The sequence below is a fragment of the Thrips palmi genome, unplaced genomic scaffold, assembly GCF_012932325.1.
Source record: "Thrips palmi isolate BJ-2018 unplaced genomic scaffold, TpBJ-2018v1 HiC_scaffold_1, whole genome shotgun sequence".
Classification (NCBI taxonomy): Eukaryota; Metazoa; Arthropoda; class Insecta; order Thysanoptera; family Thripidae; genus Thrips; species Thrips palmi.
The window spans coordinates 6,726,826-6,751,602 of NW_023144620.1; the positions used below are offsets into that span (position 1 = coordinate 6,726,826).

Sequence of the window (24,777 nt, forward strand, 5' to 3'; positions counted from 1 at the left end):
GCAGCACTCTAACCACGGCGCTACCAGGATGCTATGCACGCCATTTACCTAGCGCCAAACTTCAAAAGCCACCCATCTTGCTTGATGCTGGACAAATAATAACTTCGGCGATGGGGTGAGCGCAGTGCGTAGCAACCTGGTAGCGCCGTGGTTAGAGTGCTGCGTTCCTGACTGGCAGGTCTCGGGTTCGAGACTAGTACCATGACCATATTTTACGGCAGAGGCAACCGACTTCTTGACGAGGTCTATCCGGAGAGGATTGAGTACCAGCGCTGGCAGGGCGGGTGCCGTGGCGTCCCTGTGGCTCAGTGGTCAAGAGCATGATATGGGAAGCGGCAGGTCCCGGGTTCGGGACCGGTAGTATACACAATTTTTTCGGCGACCAATTGCTTGGGGAGGTATATCCAGAGAAGATTGAGTACCAGCGCAGGCAGGGCGGGTGCCATGGCGTCCCGGTGGCTTAGTGGTTAAGAGCATGATATGGGAAGCGGCAGGTCCCGGGTTCGGGACCGGTAGTATACACTATTTTTTCGGCGACCAATTGCTTGGGGAGGTATATCCAGAGAAGATTGAGTACCAGCGCAGGCAGGGCGGGTGCCATGGCGTCCCGGTGGCTCAGTGGTTCAGAGCATGATATGGGAAGCGGTAGGTCCCGGGTTCGGGACCGGTAGTATACACAATTTTTTCGGCGACCAATTGCTTGGGGAGGTATATCCAGAGAAGATTGAGTACCAGCGCAGGCAAGGCGGGTGCCATGGCGTCCCGGTGGCTCAGTGGTTAAGAGCATGATATGGGAAGCGGTAGGTCCCGGGTTCGGGACCGGTAGTATACACTATTTTTTCGGCGACCAATTGCTTGGGGAGGTATATCCAGAGAAGATTGAGTACCAGCGCAGGCAGGGCGGGTACCATGGCGTCCCGGTGGCTCAGTGGTTAAGAGCATGATATGGGAAGCAGCAGGTCCCGGGTTCGAGACCGCTCAAAGTACAATTTTTTCGGGACCAGATTTCTCGAACGGCAGCTCAAGAGGATTTGCGACATCGCCGCCGACAAGCTGGTTCGGTGGCTGAGCGGTCAGGGTAGAGGAGTTGACTAGACTCGGCACTCGGGGTCGCGGGTTCAAATACCCAATGTGACCTCTCTGAGGTAAGGCCTCTGAATCTGGACTCTCACTGTACCACAGAAACCGCGCGCACTTCGGGTGGGCCAGCCCAATACGAACCCACTAATCTGTCGAATTGCGCGGCAGGGAGCGTCGGATGAAGGCCCGGTTCCCATAAGAACACCGAAGCTGATCGGCGGGTCTCCTTGAGACTTTCGTATTGCCACTTTTTGCCGCCGATTTTTTCGTTTTTTTTTTTTTTTTTTTTGAATATTTTTATTTAATTTTTTTATTAGGTAGGCGAACTATAGGTAGGCGAAAAATGGCAATATTTTATTGAATATTTTTATTCAACATTTTTATTAGGTAGGCGAAATATAGGTAGGCGAAATAGACAGGTAGGCGAACATTTAGGTAGGAGAAATGAACAACTCCCGTTTTTCCGAACAGGGCGGCCGGGTCGGCCGGCCAGCCCTGCAAGCCGTGTTGCTGGGAGCGCGTAGCCGCGTAGCCGCGTAGCGCGTGGTGTGGGAAGGTTGGCAGCCCCGTTCCAGGCCGCTGGGCGCGTGGTCTCGCGGTGTGGTGCGGCGCATCCTGCCGCCGCGCCGCGCTCGGAGGCGTGCTCGAGGCGGAGTGAATACCCGCCGACGCCGGGCTGGCGTCCACCAGGGACACGTGGTGGCGGAGGTTCATCAGGACAAAAGAACGATATTCCTCACCCGCGGCCGGACTGCCCAAGCAGTGCGGGCTGACTCCGAACAACGTCCAGCACGCCCGCGGGCCGTCGGCGGGGTGCGAGAGAGACAACGAGGGACGCGTGCCACGTGTGTCGTGCGCCGCGGTTCGTGAGGGGAATGCCCGTACACTGCAGGTGCACTGCAAGTGCACTGGAAGTGCAGTGCAAGTGCAGTGCGGTGGCGCGACTTTGCCGCCCGATTGGACGTCCGATTGCCCGCCGTGCTCCGCGGCCTGGGAAACTCCCTTCGGCGCCGCCCGCCGTGCGCTGTGCCCGGCTGTGCCTCGCAGAGGAGTCCCGGCTGGGAACCTCTTCTTGTCCACGGCCAGGACGGCAGGGCGACCGCGGGCCTCGCGCACCGAAGGTAGCGGCCAGAAATTCAAGGCGGGTCTTCGAATAATCCGCGCAACCGGCCGCGTCATTTGTTTGAGGTAAATGACGGGGCCCAGCCGCGGGCGCGCGGCGGGGCTTCCTTTTATAGTGTCGCAACGCGGGGCACGGCTGGCTCACCTCCCGGCGCCACCAATTTGGGCGGGAAGGCAAGGCAATTCAAAACGCCGCGACGCGACGCGACGCACTTCCTCCTCCGGGATTGTCATCTTGTCGTGCTTACAACGCAGTTGTTGTTCTCCACGCAGGCTGATTCCGAACAGCGCTGTCCGTCGCTCTGTCTCTCTCGCACTCGCTGGGCGCCCCGTGGGGGTGAGAGAGACAGAGCGACCCGCAGCCGGAGCGGGCGGAAGCCGCGGCACCGGCAGAGACATGCGCCGCGCCACCAGAACAATCACTTCTCGCATTTTGCTCCATTTGTTCTCGTTTTTGTTGTGCCTGCCCCCTCCCCGCGCTGCCTCCGCTACTCACACAAGAGAGACGCAAACACGCAGAAAAGTGAGCGAGCGCTCTCGCGAGCGGCACGGCAGCGACTCCGCCGGAAGAGAGAGGGAGAGGGAGCGAGAGGGGAGGCGGGGCCGGAGCCGGGAAACTCTCTCTCTCCACGCCGTCGCCTCGTCGCGTCAGCGTGGCGGGACGATTCCGAACAGTGCTTGTGTCTCTCTCGCACTCGCGGGTCTCCCCGCAGGGCTGCGAGAGAGACAGGGCGGCGAAAGCACTCTTCGGGGCCGACCCGCACCGCCTCAGCCTCCAATCACAGTTGTTTGGGAATTCCCCGGGACACGCGCGGAGGCGCGGAGGCAGGGCAAAACAGAGGCAAACATGACGGGCACGCGCGGCTGTTCAGCGAGGCATTCAGGCGTGGGGGCGTTACTGTTCTAGCTGACGCCGCGCCGGATTTTTGCTCGGCGATGTTTTTATGCGGGGGTGGCCGCCCGACTGGGCGCTGCCATGTGGAGGGCTGCGCTGCTGTGTTTGATAATGTGGCGATGGAATAATAGTGGACCGGAGCGCCCATGCGCGATTGCCCACAACAACAGCAGGCTTATTCTGCGAACACCGCTGGCGTCCGTCCTTCTCGCACTCGCAGGGCGTGACGTGGGGGTGCGAGAGAGACAGCCTGGCCGCCCAATCCGCCGAATGCATTCATTCATCACGGCACAACAACGCAACACGCTGTCGATGCAGGCAAACTATTACCATCATTGCGCAACGAGGCTTTGTTCCGGTTTATTACAAAGGTGACGGCGCCTCGACGGCCATCATTTTAATTACCCCTTCTTCCGCCGTTCCGGCGCAAATATGAGAAGTTGGTGCGTGCGTCGCGGCCGGTTCCCAGGTTCCCACGGCGGGGCGGGGCCGGCCGGGCAAGGCGGGGTGACTGCCTGGCCTGCCAGACGCAACTTCTCATCGTTGCGTTCGTTGTCTAATCTTTTTCCCGGTGGACGGCCTTTCGCTGGCACGGCAAGGAGAACCGCCTGGCGAAGGACCTCGAGGACCTCGAGGAGGACGCGTCGGTTTGGGCTGACTTTGGGCAGCCACCGCGTCTAATCTAAGGCGGATAATCGTTCTCCCTCAACGGGGTAGTACTCTTTGGGCCACTGGACTCGTGCGGCGGCTTCTCTCTCTGTCGCACCCGCTGGCCCCACAGTGTGCCAGACGAGGACCGACGAGGACGGCTCACTGGTAGCGTTTCCGGGCAAGCGCAGGGCAGGGCAGGGCCGGGGTTAGGAAAAGGGTAGTGCCCGATGGCCACTGTGGCCGGAGGACCCGAGAGGACCCGAGAGGACCCGGCGGCGAGGCGGATCAGGTGGGCCCAGTTGCCTTTTTATTTGGTGCCAAGTGATCGGGTTACGGCACCCTGCCAAGCCCCGGGCTGGCCTAAGGCTGGCCTAAGGCTGGCCGGACCCCACCCGGGCACACTTGGCTGGACCGCGGCGACGACCGGCAACGCCCCACTTCCTGCGGGGAGGGGGGGGGAGGGGGAAGATGTGCACATCACAAAGGGCAGCGCCAGGACTACACACCTTCCACTAGATCCGGTTTGACAGCTCACCATGAGAAAGCGTTATTCAATGAGTATCAGTGACGCGCAGCACTCCGCGCGGTCGGCTTTGTGTGTGTGAGTGTGTAACGTGTTTCGGTCGGTGCGAGTTAGAGTTTGAGTCCGTTCGGGTACACCGCCGACGCCGGAGCTACGGACCCCTCTTTAATTAGATCTGGTCCCATGAGACTGAGGTAGCAGTAGTACCAAAATGCTTTCAAAAATAACTATCTCTTGTGTTGCAGTGGCAGTGGCCGTTTCTTCGCAGTAACTGGACAACAACTTTCCGCCTTTTTTCGTGAGAGGAGGTTTTATTTTTCTCCACCTTCACAGCAGACAGTTTTATGACATCAATTTTCCTCGTTGTTTGGGAAGAGCGCACTTCTGCGCATTTTCCTTCTTCCTGTCTGGTTGTCTATCTTCCGTCTGTCTGTCTGTCTGTCTGCCTGTCTGCCTGTCTGTCTGTCTGTCTGTCTGTCTGTCTGTCTGTCTGTCTGTCTGTCTGTCGTTCCCTACACACAAACGCGCGCGCGCACAGACTCCGTCGCCCACGCGTGCCGTTTGTGCAAGGTGAGAAGACAGGCGCCCCTCTACTCGGCGTGTCATGCCGCCGTCACTCACACAGTGCACACACTGACACGGCGGTATCGTCACGTCGCCGGCCTGCTTACTCTGCCAAATAATGCACACCTGTGTCCTCACGGGCCCCGCCTCACCTACCCACCCCACTGCTCTATAATACAACTCGAGAGGCGCGCGGTCTCGCCTCTCGTACGAGTTACAACAACGACACTCTCCTTGCGCCACCAAATTACGGTGTGGTGCACTGTGTGAGTGAGTGTGTGGTCGGCAGTGTGCCGCCGGAGCTAGCTGCCGCGGAGAGGACGCCGATCACGTTCGCGTCGGTCACGTCAGTCACTAGCGAGATGATCTGGCGGGCCGAACCACGCGAGGAGTGTGACCCGGGGACGGGGGGAGGGGGACACAGCCAGCAGTGCTGGCAGGAACATCCCGAAAGGCACACAAACTCCGCATCCCCTTCATCAGGCCTCCTCGCCCCCGAGTCCGGCTCCGAGTCGTCCAGCACTTGGCGACCTTGGCTGCCTGGCTGCCTTGGCCGAAGAGGAGAAAGGGGTGTCATGAATTTCTCATGGCGACGAACAGTCCAGCAAAGCGTACCTACAGCAGTATACACAGACACGACACACACACACAAGCACACACACCTAGCCGTGTATCCGACCAATTACAATTTCCGGGTCGCCGGACTTAGGTCGCTCCGGCTGCTGCTCCGGCCCGGCACCCGGTGGCCCGGCTCCGGTGGCTCCGGTGGCTCCGGAGCAGCGCGTCTCTCTGTCACCCTGTCCGCGTCACCGCAGTCTGTCTCACTCTGTCTCCGTCGCCACGCCGCCATCAGCAGTCAGGCGGGGCTCGTTGATTAGGACGCCAATTCTATTTCGCGACAGTCACAAAAGACTCAAAAGACGAGCCGGCGAGGCGCACCCTTTGCCCGAGTCCTCGCCCGAGTCCTTGCCCTTGCCCGCCTTTAGCATGACGGGCGCACAGTGGGCCAGAAGACCGGTGGAGGCGGCCAAAACTCTGGACGCGCTTTGAGCTCCAGCGTCGCTAAATGGAACTCGTACCGAGCGTGTGACCCCACCAATGGATTCCTCGTTTGCAGAGCAATCCATTGGTGGGGTCACACATTTAGCGACTCTGGAGCTCAAAATGCGTCCAGAGTTTTGGCCGCCTCCACCGGTCTTCTGGCCCACTGTGGGGCGGTGGTGCCGCCGCCAGGTCGCAGGTCAACGAGGCTCGGAGGCAGGGCAAGCGGTTTCACTTAATTGCGCTCGTCCGCCCGTCAATGGAACGCCTCACGCTGGAGGTGACGCGGGTTCAAACACCGGGGCACGACCATTTTTCTGTCCATTCCCCCCCCCCTCTCTCTCTCCAGCGGAATACGATGGGCGCAACGCTCGGACAGTCATTATGGGAAGAACAATGCATACGCACCGAGGAAGCGTCAGTGTGTGTGTGTGTGTGTGTGTGTGTGTTATAAAAAGGCGTCATCGTGCGCACGTAGGCACTTCTGAGGCGGCGCGGCGAGTTGAATGTAATTCCCTTCCCGTAACTCAAGCTAGCGAGTATTTAAATGCACGGAGGGCCATCGACTCGCACGGTGGCCGGCTCACACGTAGGTGTGTGTGTGTGTGTGTGTGTGTGTGTGTGTGTGTGTGTGTGTGTGTGTGTGTGTGTGTGTGTGTGTGTGTGTGTACGCACGGCAGCCGGCGAGGGCGTGATACTGTACACAGATGAGGGAGAGAGAGAAAGGAGCTTGGCAGCAGGGAGGGCGTCGAGGATGGTCCGGACCAAATTCGATTCAATTACTCGCCTCATTATGCCCGGCCCCCCGAAGGACCGAAGGGGCCGTGGGCGTCCAAGGGCGGCCAAGGGCCCCTCGAAGGCGAGGCGCCGCGCGGCCCAGTGGCCCAGTGGCCCAGCAGGGCAAGGCGCCCCGCCATAGGGCAGCGCCGGCCGTCTAGGGAAAGGGTCCTAGCGACGCGGCGACACGACGCGGCGACAGCGCGCCGATCGCAGCCAATCACCGAACGGGATTCGAAGCCGCGAGACCGAGACCGCAACAGCAGCGGCAAAGCGCCGAAAGCGCCAGAGCCAAAGCGGTGCCCGCGACACAGTGTTTGCCGCCGAGCGTTGCTTTTGAAGGGCTGCCACTCGATCCGACGCGCCAAAACGCCCCGCCGAAAAGCGGTTACTGTTTGACGCGGCGGCCACGTGGCGACAAGAAGGCGACGCGGAGTAGGGAAGGCCGCGTTAGCTGCAGTCCGGACGCCCGCCCGGCGTTCCCTGGGGAAAACTTAGGACGATGCTCCCTCCGCGTCGTCAAGTTTCGCAAAAGACCCCCACCGAAACTCGGTTGGAACTAGGTTCGAATTAAAAGTGTGGCTTCACTCGCTTCTCTAACTGCTAGATGATGGTTCGCTCGGGGTCCGCCATTTAGGACCTGATGACAGTCTGATGGCGTCCTCCGGCTTGACCCAGCTTAAAATCCGCTTTCGACACCCACCTCGTCAGCGTGGCCGCGAAGCATCCGCGCGGAGTGCCGCCGTAATCCAATGAGATTGTAATCCTGTGGCTGTGTCACTGTTTCACTGTTTCACTGGGTTTTCACTCTCGGTTCGAGCGGCGCAAAACACGCGGCGATAATGACTTGACAATGACGCTGCGGGCCATTCAATCACGTTTCCGCCGCACACACACACACACGCACACACACACGTGCGTGTAAACACTGCCGGCCGGAATGAATGAGTCGTACGACACACACTGACACTTAAACACACACACACACACACACTGGCGCGCGCGTGGTACACTGGCAGGTTGTTCTCGGGCTGGTGTTGGCGATGTACTGCCGCTGCCGGTAGGCTTGCCTGCCCGGACAGGATAGTGGGGCCTGCAGGCCTGCAGCGCCCGGCGCGGGGACCGGCGGCCCGGTTAGGTTCCTCTACGGGTACTGCCGTGAGTACCCCCTCCACCGCCCGCTCGCCCGCCGCCACGGGTGGCTAGGGACGGCGGCGGGGCGGGGAAGGGGGCAGCACCCGCCGCTTTGTTGTCAGGGAAAGTGCCTTGAGGTGTGACGGCGCGGAGACAACAGCAACAAAAATATCATAATCATCCAGCAACAGCAGCAATAGGCAGCAGCAGCGTCAGGCCGGAAGCTGCTGGAGACTGCCGGAGTCTGCCAGCTCCGGGAAATGGGCTTCGGCAACGTTCTTCGATAGGCTGAATTCGATAGCTATCGAAAATGCGACACATGAAGCGCCAGCTTAGTTGTCGACGCTCGGGCTGGCCAGGGCAGACAGGCAGAAAAATCTGCCGGGGCCTTTGGGTTTGGGACCAGTAACGTCACAAAGTTGGTCGAAACGTGATTGAATCTCCGAAAGTTAGCCGTTTTCGCTGAATTTGAGCGGCCACTGCGTCCGATCTAGTTGCGCCAACGGCCTCCCTCGACGCCCTAGTGTTCTTAAGACCGTACTCTTTCGTGCCCTGTATCGGGAAGACGTTGACCACAACGATTTTGCCTTTGACCGCAACGATTTTGGGACCAAAGTTGGTAAAAAGTGGTCGAATCTCGGAAATTTGCTGATTTTGCTGACTTTGGACCGCTACTGTTCCAATCTAGTTGCCGTAAAAGGCCTCCCTCGACGTCCTAGTATTCTTAAGACCCTACTCTTTCATGCCCTGTATCGGGAAGACGTTGACCACAACGATTTTGCCTTTGACCGCAACGATTTTGGGACCATAGTTGGTCAAAAAGTGGTCGAATCTCGGAAATTTGCTGATTTTGCTGACTTTGGGCGGCTACTGTGTCCAATCTAGTTGCCGTAAAAGGCCTCCCTCGACGTCCTAGTATTCTTAAGACCCTACTCTTTCATGCCCTGTATCGGGAAGACGTTGACCACATTTTTTTTGCCTTTGACCGCAACGACTTTGGGACCAAAGTTGGTCAGAAATTGGTCGAATCTCGGAAATTTGCTGATTTTGCTGACTTTGGGCGGCTACTGTGTCCAATCTAGTTGCCTTAAAAGGCCTCCCTCGACGTCCTAGTATTCTTGAGACCCTACTCTTTCATGTCCTGTACGGGAAGGCTATTGACTGCAACTAGTTTGGGAGCGGTAGCCTCACAAAGTTGGTCATGAAGGGTAAAAACAATGATGATCGGGGGCCTTTTGCGGTCTTATCCGCCGGGGCCTTTTGGGGGCCAGTCCGAGCCTGTACAAGTGTCCGGCCGTGGCTAGTAGCAGCAGGTAGCAGCAGCTTTTAGTTGTGGGTACCGGATTTCCCATTGAAACTATCAAATTTACCATATCGAACAGAGTCGATTTTAACAACAACGCCTTTTTTCGCGAGACACTGCCGGAGACTGCCGGAGACGTGCAGGAGAGTTATTGCGCCGCGTTCAGCCCTTCACGCCGCGAGCGGCGGCAGTGCCGCGGCGGAGGCAGTGTAGGCGCACCGGCGCCACCAAGTTTGGGACTGTTCATAAATAAAAGGAAACTGCGGTGGGAAGCGAAGCGACACCGGGCCGCCGCCGCCGCCGCCGAGGAGAAGCAGGAGAAGGCCGTGGAGCACGCGCGCGCAAGGACACCAGCACGACGACGAGGACCAGCAAGGGCGCCAGCAAGTTGAGCAATCAGCATTCCAGATGGTCCTGTACGCTGCGCGCCACGCCGCCACGCCGGGTCCATGCAAAGCATGCAAAGCATGCAAAGCCGCGGCGCGAGCCCCGACCGCATAGTTTGGGCGTGGCGGTGGCGCGGCGCGGCCTCCGCGCCAGCGCGCGGACTGCGGACTGGGCTTAGCACCTGTTGAAAGAACGCCCGCCAACTGGGTAACTTACTTTCTCCGGCGCACCGCGCGCGTGCCTCGTTGTTTGCCAGCTGGACGGCCTGGACGGCCTGGACGGCGAGCTGCGCGCGCCCAGAATGACGTCGTCGTGGCAACGCCCGGCCGCCGAGAAATGAAAAGTTTTGGCGGGCGCGCGGGGAATGGAATGTCGTTCATTTGACTGCCACTTGGCGGCAGTTTGCGCGACTGCGCGCGACTGCCAGCGCCGCGGCACGGCGATGATCAGGGGACTGGAAAGTGACGAGCGCGGTGCGCGGTGCGCGATGCCTCGCCGCGATAGACAGACGGACGGACGGACGGGGTTGACGGGGTGCTCCAGGTGACGTGCGGATCGCGTACCGCTCCACCCGGCTCCACCCCCACCTGGCGGGGGGTGTCGCCACGGCCGCCGAGGCCGCCGAGTGGAGTGACGGCGGGACGTCGGGCGCGGCCCGGAGCTGGGGCAGGAGATGCGCTTGGCGGCGTCCTATGAGTGCTCTCCACGAAACTCGCTCGCGTGAGTGTGTCTGCGAGTGTCTGTGTGTGGGCCGACTTTAGTTTCCGAACGAGGGGGGCTCGACAATAAACTTGCCGCATCAAACCCCGGCGCCGTATTAAAAGTTTGGCCATATCCCCCTCCTGCGCGATGCCGCGCGATGCCGCGCGATGCGCATGGGGGGTCGCGTTTTTTGTGTTGTTGCTTTACGGCCGGTCCCCACTCGCCTAGGTGGCGCTAAGGAGGTGTAAAGACAAAAACAAGAGGAGTCGCGGCAGACAACGTGGAAGTCGTCCTGGAAGCGGGCCGGTCGTAAACCCCGAGGCCCGGAAACGACGGCCTCGGCGGCGAGGTGCGACGCCGAGGTGCGACCCGCTCCCAAAATTGTCAAACACGAGGGAACACCTCCGGAGGCAACAGCTCGGCCGACACGACCTCCATCTCAATCGCCGTGTCCCCCGCGTCCAGCTTGTGTCGCTCTCCTCTTCTCTCCCTCCTTATCTCTCCCTTTCTCGTCGCCTAATTTGTGCCGACGACACTATAGCGGGTTGGGAAAGCATTTCTTTTCGGTCCGTGGACCAGTCGATACAAGCATCCGGATAAGATTACGGCGAAGGGAACCTCCCCCCGGGGCCGGCGGGCCGGCGGGCCGATACAGCTAAGTGCATTTCGTACTCCCGGTGTGGTGGCGCGCGCGCTGGTCGATGTTGGCGGCGCTGGAGCGGCTGGAGATGCCCCAGTCTCGGCACGATGACCCCGAGAGCCAGTAGGCTAGGTCTCGATCCCCACGGACATTTGCCATGTACTACCATAGTCGGCAGCAGTGTGAAACGGACAAAAATGTTGATCCAGGAATTCCAAGAATTGAGGAAATCAATAACGTAGATCGATTGTAAGCTTTAAAACAGCACAAGGCCAACGTCATTCGAACCTTTCGCCCTGTCGGCCTTTTAAAGGTGGCTTAATCAACTTGGAACGGCGCCGTAATCTCTCCAAAACGATCCAGTCTCTCTAATCTCTTTAGTCTCTTTCACACGGCCCTAATCCCTGTGAGTGTCTTAATCTTTTTAACGCGCCCGCTTAATCTCTTTACGGCAACCTTCTTTTCAGGCGCCCGCTACTATGTCAACCCTCTCCGCCTCCGTGGGCACTTCGTCTCTCCGCCGAAAACGAGCAGTCTCCTTGGAAAAAGAGTCAATGATGACAGAATTTTGGCGGTGCGCGTCGTCTTCTGCCCCCATACGCGCGTAGGTAGTAGTACGTACGCGGCGCGCCGGCGGCGAGAACCGAAGTTGGCGGCGACGGCCTTGGTTGCGCGCGGTGGCGCGGTATCTTGCAGCAACGGTGCACGGTGGCGGCGCCGGAAACGGGACGTGATAAAACAGTGTGTGTGTGTGTGTGTGTGTGTGTGTGTGTGTGTGTGTGTGTGTGTGGTGTGTGTGTGTGTTGGTGTGTGTGTGTTTGTGTGTGTGTGCGTGCTGCACTACGCGGCGCCGCGCCCGCATTGTGAGACAGTCCAAGCGCGACGCCCCGAGCGCCACGCCAAGCGCCACACGGAGGCCAGGCGCCGCCGTCGTCCGCGATTTAGGGCTCGCATTAAAGCGCGCGGAGTCGTCGCCGCTTCAGCTCACTTTTCCTCAATCATCCGTCTGATGGCTCTGGGGATGGGGAGGGCCTCCCTGAAGTGTGCGTGTGTGCGTGTGTGTGTGTGTGTGTGTGTGTGTGTGTGTGTGTGTAGTGTGTGTGTGTGTGTGTGTGTGTGTGTGTGTGTGTTTTGCCGTCGTGATGCCGCTTTTAATCGCCCCGAAAGCACTCGGTGCGCCACACTCGGCCACTGTTCCTGTCCTCGCGCCCGGAGCGCTGCCCCACCAGCACCCGCATCGCGGTGCACCGCGTCCCCCGGGGCCCCCGGGCAGAGCCGCAGCAGTGTAGCGGCAGGACGTGAAAATAAAAATAAAAGGAGGTGAAGAGCGGCGCGATTCACTACTCCTCCCAGCGCTCCCAGGGGGATTCCTGCTGAGGTGTCAGCGCCTCCTCCGGGCGCGAGGGGCGGACGGACAGTGTGGTGGTGTGCCCTGGTCGCGCCGTCCCTCTCGCACCGCCACGCGGCGCCCCGTGAGTGCGAGAGAGACGGAGCGACGAAGGCTGCAAGGTTCGGAATGAGCCCGAGAGGCGGGCCAAGGGAAGGAGTTGGCGATGAGATTACCTCTGATTACACGGGCCACACCGCCACGCCACGCCACGCCACGCCACGCGCCGGACCGGGGAGTCGGGGGCACTGCTGTGCCTCGCCGCGGGGGGGAAGGGGTTACGCCCATCACTCGAGAGAGCCCAGCCCCCCTCCCCCCTGTCGACTTACCTGCTCCCGGTTACTTTCGCTCTCGGCACGTGCGCATGCGCGGCGGCTGCACTGGCTGCACGCGCTAGCTGCAACAGTGCACTGCACCGCACCGCACTGCACCGCACCTGCCGACTGCACCGAGCCCCCGTCTCTTTCCGCGATATTTTTTTTTCCAGCGGGAACGCCGCGTCGAGGAAAGGCAAGGCGCGCCGGGAATTCGGAACAGTTGGCGCGAAAGCGCGAGGCCTTCCAGTGTAGGTGCTGTGCTTGGTGCTGCCGCTCCGGCGGCGCCTACACGGGGCGTAACCGGAGCCGAGGATGCGGGTGAGGGTGGCCGCGTCGAGGACCGCGACCGCCAGAGCCAGGCGACGCTGCCAGCCCCGGCAGCCTTCTCGCGCACCGTGGCATTTCGCTGTTAGACCATCCCGCCGTGCTCCCGCCGGTGTAGGTCCCGGCGTCCCGCACTCCAGCCGAAGGAACGCACTGCGGAGTGGCGCCGCCAAATGTCACGCCGTCGCGGGGGTTCTGCTTCACCTGGTGCTTCACCGCGGGCGGGGCGGAGCGGGCCATTTCGGGCGGGGCTGGCAGTGAAGTAGTCGGCCGCCTGTAGTGAGACTAGGACAGGGCTAGCCGACGACGCGAATGGCGGCGGCGAACTTCGAGCAAGGAAGAGATTCCGATTCGGAAGGCCCGCGGTGCCGAGCTTGCGCTACGAGCCCGACGCTGTTTTTAACTTCTCATTCAGGAAAGAATTACTTGGGTGGAATCATCGGACCGCGGGCGGGGTGCCCGGGGTGGCGGCCCAGGACCGGAAGTGAGGTGGTGAGCCAGCCAGCGCCGTGCCGTGGCCGGAGCGGCCGGAGCGGCCAGAGCCCTCCCCCGCTCCGTCTTGTACGTCTTCTCGTCGGGCGGCCGGTGCGTGCTTTGCATGGCCGTCGAGCCGTTCCGAAGGGCCGTCCCGTCGCTCTGTCTCCGTCGCCCCCTTGCGGCACGCCCCGCGAGTGCGACAGAGACGGGAGCAGCGAAGCAGCTCTTCGGAACGAGTCTGCCGGCGGGCCCGGCCGGCCGTGGCCACCGGAGCGTGGAGAATGCTCCGGGCCGGGCCCGGGGCACGCCAAGCACGGCAACACGCCGGCCGACCGGAGAGGAGCGCGCGCGGTGTTGTTCCACTACATGCAGTGCGCGCTGCTGCCTGGCTGGCTGCATGCAGAGCGAGCCCGAGGCCGCGGCGAACAGGTGTCCGAGGCTGTCCGCGACCGGAGGGGGAGTCGTAAAAGCGAGCTTCGGTAAAACGCGGCGCTACGCGGCGCCCCCTCGGATGGGTTAATTCTGCTCTGCGTCCGGCACAGAGTCGTTTTCGCGGAAAAGCGGATCGGCAGCGAAAAAACGAAACGCCGGAGGCGCCGGAGGCTGCAACTGGCTCGCTGGCGGGGCCGCGCAAATAAATAAAAGTCGAAAGGGGGGCAAAAACGAGACGCAACAAAGAGAGCTGTTCTTTGGCCGCGAAATGAAAATGGCAGCGCGGCAGGAAGCACTGCGTATGGCGCTGCGTCGCCGCGTCGCTGCGTTTCAGCGGCGTCGATTCCAGCCACTCCACAGTGCCCCACAGTGTGCCCCACACGCCCCCTGCCTTGCCTCGCACGTAACGCGTTTTTGTTCCGCCTCTTTGAAATTGATCGGGCAGCGGGGATATCTCCCTCATCCCGTACGTGGCCGCCCGGCCGACCCATCCCACTGCAGTGTCACTCCCACACTCTCTGTCTCTCTCCGACTCCTGCGGTGGGGCGCTCGCCGAAAGGTGCGAGAGAGACGAGACGCTGTGCGGAATCAGTCGCCCGCTGGCAGCTGCCCCCAGCACCCCGTCCCGGTTAGTGCGGGGCCCCGAACGGGGTGCCTCTGTGTGCTCTCGAGGGGGCCTTTGATGACAATCGAGAGCCGCACACAGTGTGGCACTGTGTGACACACAGTGTGGCACACAAACGACGACAAAAGGAAGACGGGAGGCGGGGAATCGGGTGTGTTTGAACCCGGGACCGCAGAGCAGCAGAGCGGAGCAGAGTGATTCCACGATGGGTGAGTCAAGGAGGGGTGAAGGAGCCAGCGGCTCCCGCGCGGATTGGCGGCTGGATAAGAGGCACGGGTGGGGCGGGGCGGGGCGGGGCGGGGCGGGGCGGGGCGGGGCAGGGCGCGGCCGAGGGAGACGTTGCACCTGACCCTGGGTCGAGATACGCACCTCTGCCACCTCCCCCCTGCCCTCTCCGGCCGCGCCGCTTCACCTACTTTGACCGGATGCAAGGTCGGCTGACGTGGGAACTGCCGAACCTGCCGCGCGGCGAGGCGGCGAGGCGCGAGGCGGCGTGGGTGGGAGGAGGATGGGAGACAGGACAGACAGGACCAGGCAGGACATGCGGGGCGGCGTCGCGGCGTCCTCGTCCTGGGCCGGGCTGGCGACGTCGCGGCGTCGCGATGCGGGGCGGCGGCCCGGCCCTCAAGACTTCTGCTGAAAGAGCGGAAAACAGTGCTGCCCGCGTTGTAACCAACAACACAAGACGCGCAGTTGGTAATCAGTGAAATAATGAACATAATCACAATGCTTGGCAAGGCTGTTGCTCTCAAACCAGCTGCGGTCAAAGCCTTCCCGACGGTAGGGCGTGAATGATACTAGGACAGTGGTTCTCAACCTTAGGGTCGCGACCCCAAGCGGGGTCGCGAAATTTTTTAAGGGGTCGCGGCGATGCTGGGGTCGTGTTTTAGGCCGATTTTAAGCAGCCACTGCGTCTGATCCGAGGCGGGCATTTTGCTCCCTCAACGGGCAATCGGTCTTTGGACCTTCCTTTAGCATGCCTTTGTTACGGAGTGCAATTATCAGTCTTAGTTTGGGAGCAGTATTGTCTCAAAGTTGGCCGAAACGCTCAGAAATGTCTCTGAAAAATCGTGTTTTGGGCCGATTTTAAGCAGCCACTGCGTCTGATCCGAGGCGGGCATTTTGCTCCCTCAACGGGCAATTGGTCTTTGGACCTTCCTTTAGCATGCCTTTGTTACGGAGTGCGATTATCAGTCTTAGTTTGGGAGCAGTATTGTCTCAAAGTTGACCAAAATAGTCACAACGATTTTTCAAAGGCACTTGCGACCGTTTTGATCGACTTTGAGACAATACTGCTCCCAAACTAAGACTGACAATCGTACTCCGTAACAAAGGCATGCTAAAGGAAGGTCCAAAGACCAATTGCCCGTTGAGGGAGCAAAATGCCCGCCTCGGATCAGACGCAGTGGCTGCTTAAAATCGGCCCAAAACACGATTTTTCATAGACATTTCTGAGCGTTTCGGCCAACTTTGAGACAATACTGCTCTCAAACTAAGACTGATAATTGCACTCCGTAACAAAGGCATGCTAAAGGAAGGTCCAAAGACCAACTGCCCGTTGAGGGAGCAAAATGCCCGCCTCGGATCAGACGCAGTGGCTGCTTAAAATCGGCCCAAAACACGATTTTTCAAAGACACTGCTGACCGTTTCGGCCAACTTTGAGACAATACTGCTCCCAAACTAAGACTGATAATCGCACTCCGTAACAGAGGCATGCTAAAGGAAGGTCCAAAGACCAACTCCCCGTTGAGGGAGCAAAATGCCCGCCTCGGATCAGACCCTGTGGCTGCTTAAAATCAGCCCAAAACACGATTTTTCATAGACATTTCTGAGCGTTTTGGCCAACTTTGAGACAATACTGCTCCCAAACTAAGACTGATAATTGCACTCCGTAACAAAGGCATGCTAAAGGAAGGTCCAAAGACCAGTTGCTTGTTGAGGGAGCAAAATGCCCGCCTCGGATCAGACGCCGTGGCATGTTAAAGGAGGGGTCTCGTGGGGTCGCGAAATTTTTCCTGGGGGTCGCGGAAATTTTTGGCTTCAAATTTGGGGTCGCGAGCCGAGAAAGGTTGAGAACCGCTGTACTAGGACGTTGGGCCAGATTGAACTCGGTGGCCACCCAAAGTCAGTCAACACCACGGTTTCTAGACGTTTGTCACCGTTCGCCCTAATAAAGGCGAGGAGCGGGGTAGGAGCACGCGGTTCCCTCCCTCTCCTAGCTCCCTGTCATCGCGCTGGTGTCCGGCAGGGCCAGCTGCGTCCCCGCCCCTCCCCCCTGCCTCGCCGGCCACGCCCCTCGGACAATGCGAGGCCGCTCAAGAAACACACGGCGTGCCGATGGCGGGCGCTGTCTGGGGCGCCGCAGCGCCACACCACGCCGTCGAGGAGGCCGCCGTAACTTGGCGGTGGAAGGCGGCCAGGCGCCAGAATGGCTGGAGTTAGGACGGTCTGCCTCTGGCCGTGCCTTCGGCTTTGGCTCGGCGCTTGGAAGGGGCTATTGACTCAGCGCCGCGTTCCTGCCTCCCCGCGTGAAAGCCTCGAGCCCCGAGGCCTCGCCAAGCCCGCCGACGCCAAGCCCGCCGACAGATAATATCTGTCCTGTTAACGTTTGACGTCGGCGGTGGGGTGGGGATTGGCGGCGAGGTGGGGCTCTCGAGGGGCGTTCAGCACGTCTTTTCCTCGGGGGCGGTCGAGAGCCGCCAGCGCCGGACCTAGCCACCCTGCAGTCGTTGGCGAGGGTCGGCGCAGCGAAGGCCGGGATGCTCACCCCCGACGCCACCAAGTAGGGGCAGCTGCACAGCGGCACTTGCCACGATGGGACGGTACTCGCTTTACACTCACTGCTTCCAGGCCGGTGTGCTGCTACCTGCCGCGCGCGCAGGGCGGCGCCGCGCCCAGCATCTTCGTGCACGCCTTCTCCAGCAACACCTGGCTCGTGCTCGCCATCTTCCTGGCCATCATCACGGTGGCCATCGCCGCCAGCGTGTTCGTCGAGACCAGGGTGATCGGGGAGCAGGACGACGATGACGAGGAGGAGGGGGAGGAGGACAAAGCCAAGGCCGCCGCCGACGAGGAGCAGACGTGGCACTGGGAGGGCAGTGAAATCCTCCTGGTGACGGTGGGGGCCGTCTGCCAGCAGGGTGAGTGGCCAGTCAGGGCGACACGACACCCGTCTACATTTTGCCCTACTTTGAGTCGCCACTGCTCCCAAACGAGTGTTGGGAATCGCATACCCGAGCCAGGGCAGCAAAGAGCGCCGGCAGACAGGCAACCCAACCGGCACCAAATCGTTTCCATGCATGCGATTTGCAGGCTGCTCCAGGGACCCCGACACGCTGGCGGCGCGCCTCGTGTTCCTCACGCTCTTCATGATGGCCGTGCTGTGCTACGTGGCCTTCTCCGCCGCCGTCACGTCCCTCGTGTCGTCGGAGCGTTCCGCCGCCGTGCTGCCGCTGGAGGAGCTGCTCCGCCGACGCGACGCGGCCCTCGTGCTGCAGGACTCTCCGTTTTTCCGCAAGGTCAGGGTGGAAATCAAGAGCCGGGTGTGGAAAGATGGAAAGCGAACTTTATTGATGCACTTGAACTACACGGTGGCGATGCTGATGGTGCCGCAGACGCTGTCCGCGAGCGCGCCGACGGCCCGCCTGCTGCCGCTGCGGCTGGGGCTGGCGGCGCTGCTGTCGTACCGCGCCACCGTCCTCTGCGCCGACACGGGGGACCTGCAGCTGCAGGTGCGCCAGCTGGGCCGCCCGATGCTGTGGTGCCAGCTGCAGTTCACGGCCTTCACCCTCCCCGTCGCGCCGGAGCCCCTGCGGCAAGGCAACGCCACCAGGTGAGAGAGGAGGCTTAAGGTGCGGCAGTGTCGCGGGCGGCCTACCTCCACTCAGCCTGCCGACCAGGCGTAGGCAGCCCGCGACACTGCGCTGCGTCGCGGCTGATTGTTGCCTACCGGCACCATTACCATTACCATTAAGGGCTAGACCACACATGATCGTATGCCATTTCGGGCCCGACAGGCACGGCGTTGGCCCCCGGTAAACCACCAGTGCTTTCGTCACTCCCCGAGCGAATCTACCGCCCTGATTGTTTCATGAATTTTGAACTGCTGTCGCTCGCTTCGGCGTGGACGTCCAGCTGGCGCGCGGCGCTGCGCCGCCTGGAGGTGGGGCTGTGGACGCGGGGCCGGCGCGGCCGCGTGCTGCCGGACATGAAGGGCCTGTGCGCGGAGGCGTCGCGCGGCAGCGTCATCCCCGTGGCGCTGGCCGACGTCTGGCTCGCCCCCGCGCTGCTCTGCGCCGGCGTCGTCGCCTCCCTCTTCCTCCTCGCCGCCGAGCAGGTCCGCAGCGCGGCCGCCGAGCAGGTCCGGGAGTGGCGGGCCACCCGCGCCCGCCGCCAGCTGCCCTTCACCCAGTGACGCCCCGGGTTCGAATCCCGGCGGAAGCCAGGTGAGGGCACACGGAGTACCGAAGGTGACACCCCCCCCCCTCACGCCCTCTCGAACGCCGCGATGGCCGCGAGACGAGGCGCTATCTGGCCTCATCGAGCGAAAACCAGTGTACCGTTGCGGCACTCCGAAGCAGTACTGGGCGGAATCAAATCGCGGTGGAATACCCGTGCGCTCGTCGAGGATGCATGACATAAGTGGCCCAGGGTGGCGATTCTGACGCAATGGTGTCAACGGAAAAAGACGGGGGAAACTAGCGCGGCGTGGGGTGGCGTGGCGGGTAGAGGTTTCGGCGGGTACGCCCCGCTCGGCGGGAAAAAGTATCGATTGGAACATAAGAACGAAGCGGGTGGGGCGAGCTGGCGAATAAAGGCGTCTACCCTTCAATTCACCTGGATTTGGCAGCGAGCCCCGCCGCGCCGCGCCGCGCCATGAGAGAGAGGGAGATGGGGGAGTGGGGGTGAAGCCAGTGAGGGTGCGCCACTGGGGCCATTAGCAGAGGCGTCACCTGGCGCACCTGTGCTCAGCAGCTTGCCGTGGCTGTGCTGGTGGTAAAGGCCGCGGGGCTCGTCCTGCGCGTCCTGCGCGTCCTGGACGTCCTGGACGCCGGCGGCCTGCACGTTGGTGTAGACGGTGGCGGCGGTGGCGGCTACCCCGGGGCAGGCGGGGTGGTCGGCGTCCTTGTCGCAGTCGGGCCGCGCCTCACAGGACGTGGCCGCCGGGACGCAGCGGCCCGGCCCGCACATCCTCGCCGTCTCCGAGCACTCTGCGCCGCCGCCGTGCGCGGTAAATAGTTTAGAACGTGTCGTCGGCCGTCCGTGTCTGGCATGACGTGCTCGTCTCTCTGTCCCACCTGTGCAGTTGACCTCGTCGGCGGCGTCCCGGCACTGGGGCACGCCGTCACAGCGCTCCTCCGCGGGCAGGCACCGCGCGCCGTCGCACTGGTACCGGCCGTCGGGGCACTCTGTCGACCGCACATGTCGGGAGGAATTCAAAAGAAGCATGTTTCACTGCATCACATTGTCGGCATGATGCGAACCTCCGCATTCGCCGTGCACGCGCTGTGAGGTGAGCTCTGCAAGAATGCGCAACATGTTCGGAATGCCTGCTGCGCTTCCCAACAGCTCCCCCGTGAATGTTTGAATTTTTAATTAATAAACTTTTGAGTGGCCTCGCTTTGTTTCGTGTCTGAAGCCGCATCCCGTCACACGCACCGTCACAACCACCATTTCCATCCGGCGCGTGCAAGCAACAATCGCACTCACACACTAATAAGACGAATGTTCCGTACCGGAGCAGTTGCGCTCGTCGGCGCCGTCCTCGCAGTCCTGGCGGCCGTCGCAGAGGCGGTCGCTGTCGATGCAGCGCGAGGCGTCGCAGTGGAAGCCGCCGTCGTTGCACGCTGGAAAGGCGAAACGAAACGCGGAACGGAACGGAACCGAGTTATTCAGAGTGGCGGCAGCGCGCCCGTCGCCGAAATGATGACGGATGCGGGAGTATTTTTCACAGTGTCCGCGGCGGGCGGGGCGCCGCGCAGCGCCGCGCGGGGTTGACGACGACGACGGCGATAAGCATCGCGACGGTCAGTCACCGGGCAGGCCAAGCCAGGCCAGGCCCAGGCCAGGCCCGCTTTCATGCGGAATATTATGACCCGGTTCCGTCCGGGCTCCCAAACTCTCCGTGTCATCCAGGCCCGCCCAGGCTCGCCCCGCGCCCCGCGCGCACGTGCCCCCTTTTCGGCTTTTCCGCTGCCTTATCTCAATCTTTTTCTCTCCCTCGGATTTAGTTTTATTTCTCCGCCGCGGCCGCGCGATAGCCTGGGTGTCCGAGACGGCCCGACACTGTCCGCGACACACATTACCGCCACTGTGTTTACTTCTTTGATCCCGACGTCGTCAGGCCGTCACGCATGTGACTACGGCACCGGGACACCGCCCCCCCCCTCTATCGCGAGATAATCGAATAACAGCCGCGCGCTCCTCCGCGACTCCGAGTACTACCAGAGTGTGTACACTGGAGCGAGCCTCCAGTGGGCCAACCGGGCCGGCCCGGGCGTAATGGCCGCGTAACAGCTTCCAAACACGTTATTAGGCTCCCGGGGGCGCACAGCGTTCCGTCTCTCCGTCTCTCTTGCACCTGAACAACCCGAGCGGGACGCCCCGTGAGTGCGAGGGAGACAGCGCGACGGCGGCGAAGGGAGTCTGCTTGCGCTGCGCGCTATTACCTTTGCTGGCCGCCGCCTCGGCGTCGTCGGACCGCCCGAGCGGCAAAATTGAATCCCGGCGACATTTTGGCGCGAAATGAACCCGATGCGCTGCCCGGCCAAGCCTGGCCGAGGGCCCGGCGCTGCCGCGCTGCCGGGTGGAAAGATCGTCGGTAACGAAGGGCGCTTCCCTCACTTTGGGCCGTTTCGGCGAGCTCGCGAGAAAAAGAGGAAAGCGGGCAGATTGACCGGGAGCCAGGCCCTCGAAGCTAGTTGGCAGGCTTGCGAGGGCGGCGCTCCCCAGCCCCTCCTTTGAGCTGGTTCGGGGCTTGCTTCGCCGCTTCGCCTTCGCCGGGCTGCCCCCTTCCCCTTTTCCGACCGCACGCTGCCGCCCCTGCTGCTCTGGCCCGCTAATCAAAACTTTGGTGAACTACAAAAGGCGTTCCTATTGTCAGTCAAGCTCCTGTGTTGGACAGCACCCCGCCCGCTCGTACTTTGGCCCCAACCGGCCGCACCCCGCCCTGCTGCGCGCCGCGCCCCGGCAGCACGAGGTTAGGGTTCGGGCCGCCCCAACCCACCCCAACCCGCCCCGCACACCCACCCCCTCGCTCCCCGTCAGCCCCACCGGCTGCGGGGATGGATACACAGCCGCATCGGCACTCCACTCGGCCCTCGGCCAGGATGACAAATTATTGCACGTCGCGCAAATCCACACTGCCGTTGCCGTAAACCCTGCAGGCCGATTCCGTGGGAGTGAGAGAGATGGGGTTCTTCGGAATCAGCGGGCTGCAGGATAAGGCGGGCGGTGGAGGTACGGTGGAGGTAAGCTCATACTGCTCATACCCGAGCAGCCCCGCTCGTCCGCGCCGTCCGAGCAGTCCACGTCGCCGTCGCAGCGGAAGGCCTCCTCGACGCAGCGTGTCCGGTCGCAGCGGAAGTAGCCGACGGCGCAGCGCTCTGGTCCGGCCGGCCCGGCAGTGCCCGGCACCCAAACAGACAACAGAACACAACAGACACGCGTATTACTTCACTTATCATCGTCCCACGATGCACGGCGCACGGCACTGACAGCAAACAGAACAACGGAGCCCGCGAGGAAGTAGAGCAGCCGAGCGGTGCGGCGCATCGTCGCTCTGTCTCTCTCGCACTCATGGGGCAGTCGTATCGGTGCGAGAGAGACAGAGCGACGAAACGCCGTGCGGAATCAGTCTGCTGGCGCTGACAACCGGGGCGTGGAAACCCTGCAAACCCCTTCGCCTCGCCGAGCGCCGCGTGGCGCGCCTCTCCCCGGATCGAACTTTCTACATGAATAAAGATGCTTGCCGCCTCGTCCTCGCTTGGTCTTCCCTCCTCGCTCTGCCCCGCTCTGCCCTCACCTGGGCAGTGCAGCTCGTCCGCGCCGTCCACGCAGTCCAGGTCGCCGTCGCACTGGTAGGTGTAGTCCACGCAGCGGCCGCCGTCGCAGACCAGGTTGCTGGCCGGGCACGGCGCTGCGGGCAAAGCCAAGGCAAAGCGGGTGCCCGTCAAACGACAAACGCGCCAAACGACAAAAAAACGTCGAGGATCGGCATGGCGGAGACGAAGCGGCCACGTCATCGACAACCCTCGCCGACGAAGCCAGTCCGTGACGTGTGCAAATGACGCACCGGCTGGCGGTGTTCATTTTATTCAGCACGTCGGCGGCAGCCGCCTGATTCCGAACATCGCTTTCGTCGCTGTCCCTGTCGCACTCACGGGGCGTCTCGGTGGGGGTGCGAGAGAGACGGAGTGACGGGACGACCCTACGGAACCAGGCGGCAGGACGAGTTATGCGACCCGCCCCGTGCAGCCGTCCGTCAGGGCGTCCTGGAGTCGCGGGCTGACGGCCTGGGACTCTTCTCACGCTGCAAGCGGCAAGGTGCGTCGCGGCCGCCTTGATAGACTGACGGCTCGTGATAGGTTCGCGCGGTTTTCTTACCTGAAGGATCAATATCTCTGGTTAGCGCCGACCCCGAGACCACGGCCACCAGGGCCTGCAGCAACAGCCATAGCGCCATTCCTCTTCGCCCCGGCCCTGGAGGTGGTAGCCCTGGAGGTGGTGGCCCTGGAAGTGGTCGCCCTGGAGGTGGTCGCCCTGGAAGTGGTCGTCCTGGAGGTGGTCGCCCTGGAGGTGGTCGTCCTGGAGGTGGTCGCCCTGGAGGTGGTAGCCCTGGAGGTGGTGGCCCTGGAAGTGGTCGCCCTGGAGGTGGTCGCCCTGGAGGTGGTGGCCCCGCAGCCCCCAGCACAGCGCGCCGAGTCAACACATTTCGGCCCCAATGGCGTGGAAACGAGGTGCGCTGTGCGCTGGCCCGCGGGATAGCACGCCCGGGCTGTCCCACGCAGCAATCGACGGTGTTTCGGAGCAATCAGCGTGCCAGACCAGCCAGGCCGTCAGGCCGGGCGTGGATCCCTGCAGAAAAGGCGAGGCCTGTCTGAGGTGCTACCGTCAACCAAGGCCGATCTGGGGAAAGCCACCACGGGCCGACCTAAACAAACATTTTTGCCAAAGTTGAGATTTTTATTCCAAAATAATTTTTTGGTGGAAGGCTGTTTTCAGGTCGGCCTTAGTTCGCGGAGCTCCTCAGATAGGCCTTGCCTTTCCTGCGGCGAGTGCACCGTCTCCGGCACCAGGGTAGACCGGCCGGCCGACGTCGCCACGCGACTAAGAACCCAAAGCCAGGTCCGGTCCGGATTCGAGTTGCGCTCCGCGCCGATTACGTACGTGGGCGCTAAACTTTTCGCGGGAACTTGCGTGCGGAAACGCGTTCGCGTGCGGAAACGCCGCGGTGGGAGTCGCACGCCGTGCCGCCGTGTCCGGGGGGTCCGCGTCGGTCTCCTAGACCGGATTCGTGTCGATGGCGCGGCGGCGCAGCAGTCGGGACAGGGGGCACCCAAGGCACGGCGTCGTCGTCGGCGTCGTCGGACTGGACGCGGGCAACCGAGAACGCACTCGGCACTGGTTCGTTGCTTCTGATTCTGACACACAAGCCAGCTAGCCAGGGAAATGGGCCGAGAAAGCGTGGCGGCGGGCTGCAGCCGCGGGGCGGGGCCCGCTAGGCTGCAGCAGCCTCGGAGATCGTTGCCCTGGGTCTGCCCCGCGCCGCCCCGCGCCGCGCCGGCTCTTTGACCGCCAGCGAAGCTCTGCGATAGTGGCGGATAGTGGCCGGCCCCAGGACGAGGATCATCTCATCACCGCGCGCAGGACTCGCCTCCCGAAGAGTGACGCCGAGCCTGACCCTGACCCGCGAGTTCTGTCGAATCGAAGCGACCGGTCAAGGAATAACTGTGCCGGTTCACCGATCGCGACAAGACACTTGGCGCTAGGGCACATTGACGTCACGTTTCGGGTCGTACAGTGCTCTGCCAGGTCTTGCTTGCGTCGAAAATTCGTCGTAATTCACCACGCGGCTAGATGACTCAGGGGCGATAACATCGCCTCGGCCACTGTGGCGGCCCGGGTGGCCTCGTGGAATTTATTTGTGCGAACGGGGCGGTTACGTAAAACACGTCCACAGAGTTTTGAATCCGTCGCCCGCCGCCCTGATGAGAGGTGGCTCCACGGCAGTTCTGATGGTTGGAACCGCTTACCGTCGGGCTGGGCACCACACTCCTCGCACCACGCTCCACGCGTCGGTGTGCTTAAACGCGCGAATCCGCCGCGCGCTTCCGCGACCCGCTTCAAAAGCGCGCGCAAAGCGAGGCGCGGAGAGAAACAAAAGACGCTCTCGGG

At 62.0% G+C, this 24,777-nt stretch overlaps 1 long non-coding RNA gene across 1 annotated transcript; it reads right to left on the reverse strand.

Moving 5' to 3' along the window:
• Positions 1–22,464: 22,464 nt before the first annotated feature.
• LOC117639334 lies at positions 22,465–24,753 on the reverse strand. The gene is made up of 3 exons (XR_004587362.1): positions 24,636–24,753; positions 22,987–23,457; positions 22,465–22,519 (listed from the first exon to the last, which is right to left on the reverse strand). It is a non-coding gene; the product is annotated as an uncharacterized LOC117639334 (long non-coding RNA).
• Positions 24,754–24,777: the final 24 nt, after the last annotated feature.